Source organism: Mobula birostris, chromosome 22 (assembly GCF_030028105.1).
Source record: "Mobula birostris isolate sMobBir1 chromosome 22, sMobBir1.hap1, whole genome shotgun sequence".
Lineage (NCBI taxonomy): Eukaryota > Metazoa > Chordata > Chondrichthyes > Myliobatiformes > Myliobatidae > Mobula > Mobula birostris.
In genome coordinates this window covers 61,808,957-61,823,000 of record NC_092391.1, presented here as the reverse complement: position 1 = coordinate 61,823,000, position 14,044 = coordinate 61,808,957, and positions in this window count along the sequence as shown.

Genomic DNA, 14,044 nt, shown 5'->3' with positions numbered 1-14,044 from the left:
CCAGAAGAGATCCCAATGATCCAAAAATCTAAAACCCTGCCCCCTGCACCAACTCCTCATCCACGCATTCAACTGCCATCTCCTCCAATTCTTACCATCTCTGTCACATAGCACTGGCAGCAATCCTGAGACCGCCACCCTTGAGATCCTGTTCTTCAGCCTTCTGCCTAATTCCCGAAACTCACACTTCAGGACCTCATCCCTCTTCCTGCCTATGTCGTTGGTCCCAACATGTATCACGACTTCTGGTTGCTTTCCCTCTCATACCAGGATGTCGTGCACCCGGTCAGAGACATCCTGGACCCTGGCACTCGGGAGGCAACAAACCATGCGGGTGTCCTTCTCATGTCCACAAAATCTCCTGTCTGCTCCCCTGACTATCGAGTCTCCATGACGACAGCTCTCCTTTTCTCCGTCCCACCCTTCTGCACCACAGGGTCAGACTCAGTGCCGGAGGCCCTGCCACCGTGGCTCACACCTGGTCGGCTGTCCCCGCCAACAGTATCCAGGACGGTAAACTTATTATTCAGGGGAATGACTACAGGGGTGCTCTGCACTACCTGTCTGCTCACCTTCGCTTTCCCCCCCTGACTGTCACCCAACGACCTGCTTCCGACAGCCTAGGTGTGACTACCTCCCTGTAGCTCTCATCTATGACTGACTCATTCTCCCTTATGAGTCGAAGGTCATCCAGCTGCTGCTCCAGATTCCTTACACGGTCTTCCAGATCGCCCAGCCGTATGCACTTCTGGCAGATGTGACTCTGCGGGAGAGGGGCGTTCCCCCAAGACTGCCACATCTCACGTGAGAGGCACATCACCGTCTCAGGAGACATTGTAAAAACTAACTGCGAGCTAGCTTGCCCTCTGCCTCTTCTCGTCGAAGCCTCTCGAGTCAAAGCCTCAAAGCTCCACTCCTTCACTGGCCCACTCACACTCTGGCCGCTTCGCTTGAGCTATCCCTCTAGTTATCTGTTTGAGCTTGTCAAAATGTTTGGTCACCTGACCTCGACTGCCCAATCAGCTGCTTTCTGCTGAGTACATTGTCACTCCCCAGGCCTATCTGTCTAATAACCCCTCCATGGAGTATGTCGTCACTCCCCAGGCCTATCTGTCTAATAACCCCTCCATGGAGTAAGTTGTCACTCCCCGGCCTATCTGTCTAACAACCCCTCCATGGAGTATGTTGTCACTCCCCAGGCCTATCTGTCTAAAAACCCCTCCATGGAGTACGTCGTCACTCCCCAGGCCTATCAGTCTAATAACCCCTCCATGGAGTATGTTGTCACTCCCCAGGCCTATCTGTCTAATAACCCCTCCATGGAGTACGTTGTCACTACCCAGGCCTACCCATGTAATAACCCCTCCATGGAGTATGTTGTCACTACCCAGGCCTACCCATGTAATAACCCCTCCATGGAGTATGTTGTCACTACCCAGGCCTACCCATGTAATAACCCCTCCATGGAGTACGTTGTCACTCCCCAGGCCTATCTGTCTAATAACCCCTCCATGGAGTAAGTTGTCACTCCCCGGCCTATCTGTCTAACAACCCCTCCATGGAGTACGTCGTCACTCCCCAGGCCTATCAGTCTAATAACCCCTCCATGGAGTATGTTGTCACTCCCCAGGCCTATCTGTCTAATAACCCCTCCATGGAGTACATTGTCACTACCCAGGCCTACCCATGTAATAACCCCTCCATGGAGTATGTTGTCACTATCCAGGCCTACCCATGTAATAACCCCTCCATGGAGTATGTTGTCACTACCCAGGCCTACCCATGTAATAACCCCTCCATGGAGTACGTTGTCACTCCCCAGGCCTATCTGTCTAATAACCCCTCCATGGAGTACGTTGTCACTCCCCAGGCCTATCTGTCTAATAACCCCTCCATGGAGTACGTTGTCACTCCCCAGGCCTATCAGTCTAATAACCCCTCCATGGAGTATGTTGTCACTCCCCAGGCCTATCTGTCTAATAACCCCTCCATGGAGTACGTTGTCACTACCCAGGCCTACCCATGTAATAACCCCTCCATGGAGTATGTTGTCACTACCCAGGCCTACCCATGTAATAACCCCTCCATGGAGTACGTTGTCACTCCCCAGGCCTATCTGTCTAATAACCCCTCCATGGAGTACGTCGTCACTCCCCAGGCCTATCTGTCTAATAACCCCTCCATGGAGTACGTCGTCACTCCCCAGGCCTATCAGTCTAATAACCCCTCCATGGAGTACGTTGTCACTCCCCAGGCCTATCTGTCTAATAACCCCTCCATGGAGTACGTTGTCACTCCCCAGGCCTATCTGTCTAATAACCCCTCCATGGAGTACGTCGTCACTCCCCAGGCCTATCTGTCTAATAACCCCTCCATGGAGTACGTTGTCACTACCCAGGCCTACCCATGTAATAACCCCTCCATGGAGTACGTTGTCACTACCCAGGCCTATCTGTCTAATAACCCCTCCATGGAGTATGTTGTCACTCCCCAGGCCTATCTGTCTAATAACCCCTCCATGGAGTATGTTGTCACTCCCCAGGCCTATCTGTCTAAAAACCCCTCCATGGAGTACGTTGTCACTACCCAGGCCTATCTGTCTAATAACCCCTCCATGGAGTACGTTGTCACTCCCCAGGCCTATCTGTCTAATAACCCCTCCATGGAGTATGTTGTCACTCCCCAGGCCTATCTGTCTAAAAACCCCTCCATGGAGTACGTTGTCACTACCCAGGCCTATCTGTCTAATAACCCCTCCATGGAGTACGTTGTCACTACCCAGGCCTATCTGTCTAATAACCCCTCCATGGAGTATGTTGTCACTCCCCAGGCCTATCTGTCTAAAAACCCCTCCATGGAGTATGTTGTCACTACCCAGGAATATCAGTCTAATAACCCCAGTCCTACCTACAGGAAATATCTTTTCTATGGACAGGAAAGATATCAATAAGATCGAAAGGATGTTGCAGGGATTAAGGAGCTGTGTTATTGGGAAAGGTTGAACACGTTCGGACTTTCCTCCCTGGAGCGTAGGAGAATAATGGGAGATTTATTAGAGGTATACAAAACTATGAGGGATGTCTTTATCTTCATCATCATTATGTGCCGTACCATATGACATCATTATTATGTGCAATGACGTATGACATCATTATTATGTGCAGTGACGTATGACATCATTATTATGTGCCGTGACATATGACTTGGGCAATCATGGTCTATCCATGACCATGATTGTTCTTGGCAAATTTTTCTACAGAAGTGGTTTGCCATTGCCTTCTTCTGGGCAGTGTCTTTACAAGAGGGGTGACCCCAGACATTATCAATACTCTTCAGAGATTGTCTGCCTGGCGTCAGTGGTCACATAACCAGGACTTGTGATATGCACCAGCTGCTGATATGACCATCCACCACCTGCGACTGTGGCTTCACGTGACCCTGATCAGGTGCTTAAATGGGTGCTACACCTTGCCCAAGGGTGACCTGCAGGCTAGCGAAGGGAAAGAGTGCCTTACACCTCCTTTGGCAGAGACGCATCTCCACCCCACCACCTGATGAGTGGTGTAGACGGGGTAATTGCAAGCAGGCTTTTTCCACTGAGGTTAGGTGAGACTAGGAGTGGAGGTCATGGGTTAGGGGTGAAATATTTAAGAGGAGCTTCTTCAGTTGGAGTATGGTGAGAGTGTGGAACAAACTGCAAGTGGAGGTGGTGGATTTGAACACAAAGGAAATTTGTATAGGTACAAGGATGGAAGAGGTCTGGAGGGCTGTGTTCTGAATGCAGGTCAATGGGACTAGTCATCATAACAGGTCAGCATGGACTAGATGGGCTGAAGGTCAGCATGGACTAGATGGGCTGAAGGGCCCATTCCCCTGCTATGGTATCCAATGACTCTGTCATTCTATGAGTCAGTCCCTCAGCCGATTGCTTCAATATCAGCGAGTGTGCTGACTGGTCTCAGAAGTCCCACAGTCAATTTCTTGTCATGGACCCTCAGAAACAGACGGAGGAGTCTGTGTCGCCACCTCTATAGCTGAGGATGCCTCTCCTTGGGAGCCATGACCGGAAGAAGAGGAGACTCCAGTGGTGCTGTCAAGATGGGCCAAGTGGCCTAATTCTGTTCCAATGTTTTATGGTCTCCCCAAGAGAACCACAACCTTGTCATTCTGTTTGGAGGCATGTGTGCCTCAATGACCCGGAGAGCTATGCTGGCTGGAGTCAGGGCTTTATGCTTTGGCTCTTGGTAGGGTCACCCATGCCAAACAGGTCAAAGGGTAGAGGCCAGACTAAGAGTGGTTCACCAGTCCTCCAGGTTCAGGGGTTCAGCTCAGGACCAAGAACCCCAACTGGTAAAACAAAACTGTTGTGGAAACAGCAATGAAGAATCTTTCTACATCTGAGTGTGATGATATTCCTGAGTCTCCAGCCGGGACCTGCGTGACTGACAGTAGTGAAAACCGAGGGGAAGCTACTGACATGATGAAGGAAGCTCTGAACACCACCAGAGATGGTGGAGTTTCGTTGCTGCCCTAAACACCAGTGGTGTAACGGGCAGTAAGAAGTTACGTGCTCTACCGGAAGCCCCACACAATCATTAAGTTTAAATCCTTCTCTTGTCAATCTTCCCATCAGGGGGTCAAGTGTCTGAAGAAAAATGTCAAACAGAAAAGCTTTGAGGGAAAACATTAGAAGTTAAGATTTCTGCTGCCTCAACCTCAGTACAGAAAAGCTTGCTCGTGGCCAACCTGCTGTCAGTTCCCTTATCTCTCTGTCACTCCAGTGTAACGTAGAATTGTAATAGCAGAATAATGCTCCATACATGTCCAGCTACATTTCAAAGCCTGTCCTTCTCCAGCACTGAACCGAGTGACTTGCTGAAAAGGACACCCAATGAATCTCTCCACCAGCTGGGAAACACAGTGCAATGTAGTGTACTTTCCCTGTGACTATCACTGGGACTGAGGGCTACTGGCAGTCAGTCACAAGCCCAAACCTCAGCAAATCCTTCACTTCCCCTTCCTCCGATATAAAGGATGGAACACCAGGAGTTCCCCTTCCTCAAATGGATGACTGTGCTTGGAAATTTGCCCTGTTTCTGATGAACAAGAATCTCTTCTTATTTGTCATAAACATTCTCAAGGTGCCCGTGGCCAGCATTTGACACTGAGGAAGACATTGGAATGGATTAGAGTTCAAAGTTCAAAGTAAATTTATTATCAAAGTATATACAATACTGTAGGAAGAGGTACAGTCGACGTTTCAGGCCGAGACCCTTCGTCAGGACTAACTGAAGGACGAGTTAGTAAGGGATTTGAAAGTTGGAGGGGGAGGGGGAGATCCAAAATGATAGGAGAAGACAGGAGGGGGAGGGATGGAGCCAAGAGCTGGACAGGTGATTGGCAAAGGGGATACGAGAGGATCATGGGACAGGAGGCCTAAGGAGAAAGAAAAGGGGGGGGGAACCCAGAGGATGGGCAAGGGGTATAGTGAGAGGGACAGAGGGAGAAAAAGGAGAGAGAGACAAAGAATGTGTGTATAAAAATAAATAACAAATGGGGTACGAGGGGGAGGTGGGGCATTAGCAGAAGTTTGAGAAGTCATTGTTCATGCCATCAGGTTGGAGGCTACCCAGACGGAATATGAGATGTTGTTCCTCCAACCTGAGTGTGGCTTCATCTTTACAGTAGAGGAGGCCGTGGATGGACATGTCAGAATGGGAATGGGATGTGGAATTAAAATGTGTGGCCACTGGGAGATCCTGCTTTCTCTGGTGGACAGAGCATAGATGTTCAGCAAAGCGGTCTCCCAGTCTGCGTCGGGTCTCGCCAATATATAGAAGGCCACATCGGGAGCACCGGACGCAGTATATCACCCCAGCCGACTCACAGGTGAAGTGTCGCCTCACCTGGAAGGACTGTTTGGGGCCCTGAATAGTGGTAAGGGAGGAAGTGTAAGAGCATGTGTAGCACTTGTTCCGCTTACAAGGATAAGTGCTAGGAGAGAGATCAGTGAGGAGGGATGGGGGTGACGAATGGACAAGGGAGTTGCGTAGGGAGTGATCCCTGTGGAAAGCGGTGGGGGGGAGGGAAAGATTTGCTTAGTAGTGGGATCCCGTTGGAGGTGGTGGAAGTTACGGAGAATAATATGTTGGACTCGGAGGCTGGTGGGGTGGTAGGTGAGGACCAGGGGAACCCTATTCCTAGTGGGGTGGCGGGAGGATGGAGTGAGAGCAGATGTGCGTGAAATGGGGGAGATGCATTTGAGAGCAGAGTTGATGGTGGAGGAAGGGAAGCCCCTTTCTTTAAAAAAAGGAGGACATCTCCCTCGTCCTGGGATGAAAAGCCTCATCCTGAGAGCAGATGCGGTGGAGACGGAGGAATTGCGAGAAGGGGATGGCATTTTTGCAAGAGACAGGGTGAGAAGAGGAATAGTCCAGATAGCTGTGAGAGTCAGTAGGCTTATAGTAGACATCAGTGGATAAGCTGTCTCCAGAGAAAGAGACAGAAAGATCTAGAAAGGGGAGGGAGGTGTCGGAAATGGACCAGGTAGACTTGAGGGCAGGGTGAAAGTTGGAGGCAAAGTTAATAAAGTCAACGAGCTCAGCAAGTGTGCAGGAAGCCGCGCCAATGCAGTCGTTGATGTAGCGAAGGAAAAGTGGGGGACAGATACCAGAATAGGTTTGGAACATAGATTGTTCCACAAACCCAACAAAAAGGCAGGCATAGCTAGGACCCATACGGGTGCCCATAGCTACACCTTTAGTTTGGAGGAAGTGGGAGGAGCCAAAGGAGAAATTATTAAGAGCAAGGACTAATTCCGCTAGACGGAGCAGAGTGGTGGTAGAGGGGAACTGATTAGGTCTGGAATCCAAAAAGAAGCAGAGAGCTTTGAGACCTTCCTGATGGGGGATGGAAGTATATAGGGACTGGACATCCATGGTGAAAATAAAGCAGTGGGGGACAGGGAACTTAAAATCATCGAAAAGTTTAAGAGCGTGAGAAGTGTCACGTACATAGGTAGGAAGGGATTGAACAATGGGGGATAAAACTGTGTCGAGGTATGCAGAAACGAGTTCGGTGGGGCAGGAGCAAGCTGAGACAATAGGTCGGCCAGGACAGGCAGGTTTGTGGATCTTGGGTAGGAGGTAGAAACGGGAAGTGCGGGGTGTGGGAACTATAAGGTTGGTAGCAGTAGATGGGAGATCCCCTGAGCGGATAAAGTCGGTTATGGTGTGGGAAACAATGGCCTGATGCTTCTTAGTGGGATCATGATGGAGGGGTAAATAAGAGGAGGTATCCCCCATCAGGAAGGTCTCAAAACTCTCCGCTTCTTTTTGGATTCCAGACCTAATCAGTTCCCCTCTACCACCACTCTGCTCCGTCTAGCGGAATTAGTCCTTACTCTTAATAATTTCTCCTTTGGCTCCTCCCACTTCCTCCAAACTAAAGGTGTAGCTGTGGGCACCCGTATGGGTCCTAGCTATGCCTGCCTTTTTGTTGGCTTTGTGGAACAATCTATGTTCCAAACCTATTCTGGTATCTGTCCCCCACTTTTCCTTCGCTACATCGACGACTGCATTGGCGCTGCCTCCTGCACGCATGCTGAGCTCGTTGACTTTATTAACTTTGCCTCCAACTTTCACCCTGCCCTCAAGTTTACCTTGTCCATTTCCGACACCTCCCTCCCCTTTCTAGATCTTTCTGTCTCTATCTCTGGAGACAGCTTATCCACTGATGTCTACTACAAGCCTACTGACTCTCACAGCTATCTGGACTATTCCTCTTCTCACCCTGTCTCTTGCAAAAATGCCATCTCCTTCTTGCAATTCCTCCGTCTCCGCCGCATCTGCTCTCAGGATGAGGCTTTTCATTCCAGTACGAGGGAGATGTCCTCCTTTTTTAAAGAAAGGGGCTTCCCTTCCTCCACCATCAACTCTGCTCTCAAATGCATCTCCCCCATTTCACGCATACCTGCTCTCACTCCATCCTCCCGCCACTCCACTAGGAATAGGGTTCCCCTGGTCCTCACCTACCACCCCACCAGCCTCCAACATATTATTCTCCGTAACTTCCGCCACCTCCAACGGGATCCCACCACTAAGCACATCTTTCCCTCCCCCCCCACACTTTCCGCAGGGATCGCTCCATACGCGACTCCCTTGTCCATTCGTCACCCCCCCATCCCTCCCTACTGATCTCCCTCCTGGCACTTATCCTTGTAAGCAGAACAAGTGTTACACATGCCCTTATACTTCCTCCCTTACCACCATTCAGGGCCCCAGACAGTCCTTCCAGGTGAGGCGACACTTCACCTGTGAGTCGGCTGGGGTGATATACTGCGTCCGGTGCTCCCGATGTGGCCTTTTATATATTGGCGAGACCCGATGCAGACTGGGAGACTGCTTTGCTGAACACCTATGCTCTGTCCACCAGAGAAATCAGGATCTCCCAGTGGCCACACATTTTAATTCCACATCCCATTCCCATTCTGACTTGTCTATCCACGGCCTCCTCTACTGTAAAGATGAAGCCACACTCAGGTTGGAGGAACAACACCTTATATTCCGTCTGGGTAGCTTCCAACCTGATGGCATGAACATCGACTTCTCTAACTTCCGCTAATGCCCCACCTCCCCCTCGTACCCCATCCGTTATTTATTTTTATACACACATTCTTTCTCTCACTCTCCTTTTTCTCCCTCTGTCCCTCTGACTATACCCCTTGCCCATCCTCTGGGCTTCTCCCCTCCCCCTTTTCTTTCTCCCTGGGCCTCCTGTTCCATGATCCCCTCATATCCCCTTTGCAAATCAGCTGTCCAGCTCTTTGCTCCATCCCTCCCCCTCCTGTCTTCTCCTATCATTTTGGATCTCCCCCTCCCCCTCCCACTTTCAAATCTCTAACTAGCTCTTCCTTCAGTTAGTCCTGACGAAGGGTCTCGGCCTGAAACGTTAACTCTACCTCTTCCTAGTGTAGCCCCCCTGGCCACCCTCAGGGTCGCTCAGCTCGCTGTCGTCTAGGGGAACAGCCTCGGCCCCGCCAAACTGGATAATTCGTTTGTGTGGATGCTGTGTGATGTACCCCACCCCACCCAAATAACAGACAATACACCAGATGCAATTAAATGATTTACAGTTTATAGATATTACTGGAACTATATAATTAAAAGAGAATAAAATATAAAAGGGGAAAAAAAGGCGCCACACTTATCAAAGTTCAATCTCTTCGTGCAACCCCGTTAGCGGACTCACAGCACCTGGTCCATTCTCTGTCTTGCTCTCCCGCCTTCTGCCTCCAAACCCCCTCGCAAACAGTATCTTCAAATACACCAAAACCATTACAACTATCCCAATTGGTTAATAGCACCCTCTTATCACCCTCTAAACCACAATAAGCTGCTAGCGCAAACTTTCTCAGCGTTAAAGCACAACAAAGCCGCATTCCCCAGATTGACATAACAAAAACGCCATTTTAATTAGCCTCCGCAGTAACATAAAAATCGAAACCCCCTTACACTAGAGATGCTGCCCAGCCTGCTGCGTTCACCAGCAACTTTGATGTGTGTTGCTTGAATTTCCAGCATCTGCAGAATTCCTGTTGTTTACAATACTGTATTTGTCAATGTGGAGCGGAGAGCGAGTTTGTAAATCTGGCAGAAGTAAAGGATGTTGGGAATGTTCAGGATGGAGTGCTGCAGGAGGGATGTGGGACAAGTGACAGAGAAGGGGTGCCAGGGGCGGGGCAGGGGGGCACATGTGCAGACACAACCAGCCCTGAGACACCAGACAAGGTTATTTGGTTCCAAATAATTGGTTTATGGATCATTACAGAATGTCTCTCTGGTGCTTCCTGCTCCCTCCCCTCTCCCTTCCCCTTTTCCCAACCATGATTCCCCTCACCCTGCCCCCTTTCCACTCGCAGTCCACAGTAGAAACCCATATCAGAATCAGGTTTATCATCACTCAAAATGTCAAGAAATCTGTTTTTTTTAGTGTGGCATCAATACATAAAATTACTACAGTACCGTGCTAAAATCTTAGGCACCTTATTATATTGCTAGTGTGCCTAAAACATTTGCAGAGGACTATACATATGTCCCATATACTACCCTGAGATTCATATTCTTGCAGGCATTCACAGTAGAACAAAGAAATACATAAAAATTAATGAAAAGCTATGCCTAGACTGAGACCGACAAAAGAAGATGAATTACACAGATAATAAACAAAAATAAAATTAATACTAATAACTAACTAAGTGAACCCTTGCCTTCTCACCTTGAATACATGTTCACGAGTTTTTTTACATTTATATCCTGGGAAGTGATTCTGACTATACTGAGTAAGTCTGGATTTTAATCACTGGAGTTTAGGAAAATGGGAGGCTTCCTCTCTGAGGTAGGCACAGCTCTGAAGGGGCTTTACTGGATGTGGCTCTGATTTAAATCGCTTGCATCCAAAGCAACTTTATTACAGAAGTCTATATATGTCGCCTTAAAATTCATTTTCTTCCACCTCGAGTCTGAACTGATTGAATAAACTGCACTCATTTTCAAGGACTCTACAACTCATGTTCTCAGTATTATCTTTTATTTTTACAATTTGTCATCTTTTGCACATTGTTTTTTTGACATTTTGTTTATATACAGGTCTTTGTAAAATTCTGTTGCATTTCTTTTTTCCTTTAAGTGCCTGCAAGTATATTCATCTCAAGATAGTATAGTGCACTGCTCTACTCCCTCTACACCCCAGGACTGTATGTCTAGGCAGAGCTCAAATGCCATCCATAGATTTGTCAACGTCAGAACTACTTGTTGGCAGAATTTCTGATGGTGACGAGGAGACGTACAGGAGGGAGACAGATCAGCTGGTTGAGTGGTGTCGCAACATCAACCTCGCTCTCGTAGCTTACACAACAAAATAAAATAATGAAAGAGAGAAAAAAGGGCAGTGCCAATACTTTTCAGGACAATTATAAAACCCAATGACAATGGGGAAGAGGCTGTTGTTGAGCTTTGAGGTGTAGATCTCTAGGCTCCTGCCTGATGGTAGCATTGAGAAGAGGATAGTGGTGGGGGGGTGAGTCCTAAATGACACACTTTACACTTCTGACCGTGTGATGAAGCACAGCTCCAATGCCATATTTAACACTGTCATAGGTCGAATCAGCATATAGGAGGGAGATCAGAAATCTGCCTGAGTGGTGCTATTAGCAACAACCTCTTACTCAATGTCAGCAAGATCGGGAGGAGGAAACCTGCTGTCCATGAGCCAGTCCTTATTGGAGGTTGAAGCGGTGAGGGTCAGCAACTTTAAATGCCTCAGTGTTATTATTTCAGAGGACATGTCCTGGGCCCAGCCCATAGGTGTAATTATGAAGAAAGCACGGCAGAACCTCTACTTCCTTAGGAGTTTGTGAAGATTTAGCATGATATCTAGAACTTTGACTAATTTCTGCAGATAAGTCATGAAGAGTATATTGACTAGCTGCATCACAGCGTGGTATGGAAACACCAATGCCCTTGAATGGAAAATCCTACAAAAAGTAGTGGATACAGCCCAGTCCATCACAGATAAAGCCTCCCCACCATTGAGCACAGAGCACTGTCACAGGAAAGCAGCATCCATCATCAGGGACCCCACCACTCAGGCCAAGCTCTCTTCTCACTGCTGCCATCAAGAAGGAGGTGCTGGAGCCTCAGGACTCACCCCACCGGGTTCAGGAACAGTTATTACTCCTCAACTATCAGACTCCTGAACCAAAAGGGGATAACTTCATTCACTTCACTTGTCCCATCATTGGACTGTTCCCACAACCAATGGGCTCACTTTCAAGGACTCTTCAACTCCTGTCCTCAATATTTATTATTTATTTATTCTTTCTTTCCTTTTGTATTTTTATAGTTTGTGTCTCTTGCTGTTTGAACGCACAAGCTGGTGTGGTCTTTCATTGATTCTATTATGGTTATCATTTTATTGAGTATGCCTGCAAGACAATGAATCTCGGGGGCTATATATGATGGCATATATGTATTTTGATAATAATTCTACTTTGAACTTTATGTCTGTAGAAGTTTGCCAGAATCTTCAACGATATGCTGAATTTACTTTAAAAAATTATGAGAGATTTTTAAAAGTTGAGACATTGACATGCCTTCCCCATGGTTGCACCTACATGCCAGGCACAGAATAGGGTCTCCAAGATGTTGTCGCCTAGGAACTTGAAGCTGCTGATCCGTTTCACCACTGACCCTTCCGTGAGGACTGGTGCTTTCTCTGCCACTGACATCCTAAGGTCAATAAGCATGCCACCTCACACATCTTGGAGCTGGGGCACCCAGAGGAAACCTATGTGGTGACAGGAAGAAGGTAGAAATCCACACAGAGATCAGGTCACTGGTGCTGTGAGGCACATCATGTGTAGGCTGCTACTCTGGAAAGGAGACGACAGCTTCAGAGAGAGAAAAAACTGAACAAAAAGAAATTAAAAACTTGATGCAAAGCCTGTCTGGTTCCTTTAAGATTTCCAGACAATGTGTTGCTTGAAAGTAAATGCCCGGAAGCATTTGTAATTGGATGCACGTTCAAAATGACAGCAGGAATGAAGTAGCGAGGGTGTGCTGGAGAACAGGGAGTGTCTGAGGCGACTGGTCGAGAGGGGACAAGATGAAAGCAGGTAGAGGTGATGGTGCAGGATGATTTTCTTCACTGTGAGGACTGGGAGGAATCTCATCTGAGTCTTGAAGAAGGGTCTCGGCCCGAAAATCAACTGTTTACTCTTTTCCATAGATGCTGTCTGACCTGCTGAGTTCCTTCAGCATTTTGTGTGTGTTTCCTTGTCTGGAGAAGCTGGGCATGTCCTCCTGGAGCAGAGAGATCTGATCCAGACAAGAGAGGGGAACTAAGGGAAACTGATCCAGAAATATGATGTTGCAGAAGAAGCTGTTCCTAAAACACCGAGTGAAGGTACCTCCTCTGTGATGGTAGCAATGAAAACAGAGCAAGTCCCAGATATTGAGGGTCTTTAACAATGACTGCCGCCTTCTTGAGGCACCACCTCTCGAAGATATCCTCGATGTGTTAGAAGTGATGGGTGAAGGGTGAAAGATGAAAAGTTCAAGGGGAACATGAGGGGAAATGTGTGAGCTCAATTTCAACATTTAAGAGAAGTTTGGATAGGTACGTGGATGGGATGGGCTATGGTCCCAGTGAAGGTGGATGGGAGTAGGCAGTTTAAATGGTTCAGTATGGTTCTGTGCTGTACATTTCTATGACTCTATGACCAGGACAGATCCTCTGGTATGTTAATGCCCGGGAACTATTAACTGTCTCTAATATGTCTGCCATTAGCACATAGTTCAAGATCAGAGGCACTGATTAAACATTTTGGGCACCACCCGTGGGGCAAGCAGAACTCAGTGTCCCGAGGTCAGGGAAGGAGGCTGGAAGTTGTTTGAGGGAGAATAGGATCTATCAGGCTTATAAGGTGCTGAGATAGCTAACGGTATCACAGTCTTTTTGTCTAAAACCAGAGGCTTATGGTGAAAAGAAAAAAATCCCCTTTTCTCTCCGAAATGTCCCTATTGCCATCTCCCCTGGCAGCACATTCCATGCACCCACCACTCTGCAAGGAGAGTCGAGGCTTTGGAGAGGGAGCAAAATAGGTTTTACCAGGACTCTGTCTGGTTTACAGGGTATGTGCTATCAGGAGAGGCTGGACACACTTGTGCTGTTTACTTTGAAGCACCGGAGGCTGAGGGGAGATCCGATCGAGGTTTATAAGATTATGAGAGGCGTAGGGAGAGTAGACAGGGAGTATCTTTCTCCCCGTTGAAATTTCTAGTACCCGAGGGCGTGCATTTAAGGTGAGGGGGTAATCTCAAAGGAGTTGCAAGGGGCAAGTTTTTTTTTAACACAGAGACTGATGGATGGCAGGGTGATGGTAGAGGCAGAAACATTAGAGACTTGTAAGAGACTTTGAGATAGACGCATGAACATGAGGAAAATGGAGATTGTGTGGGCAGAAGGGATTAGTTCAGTTGGTCAC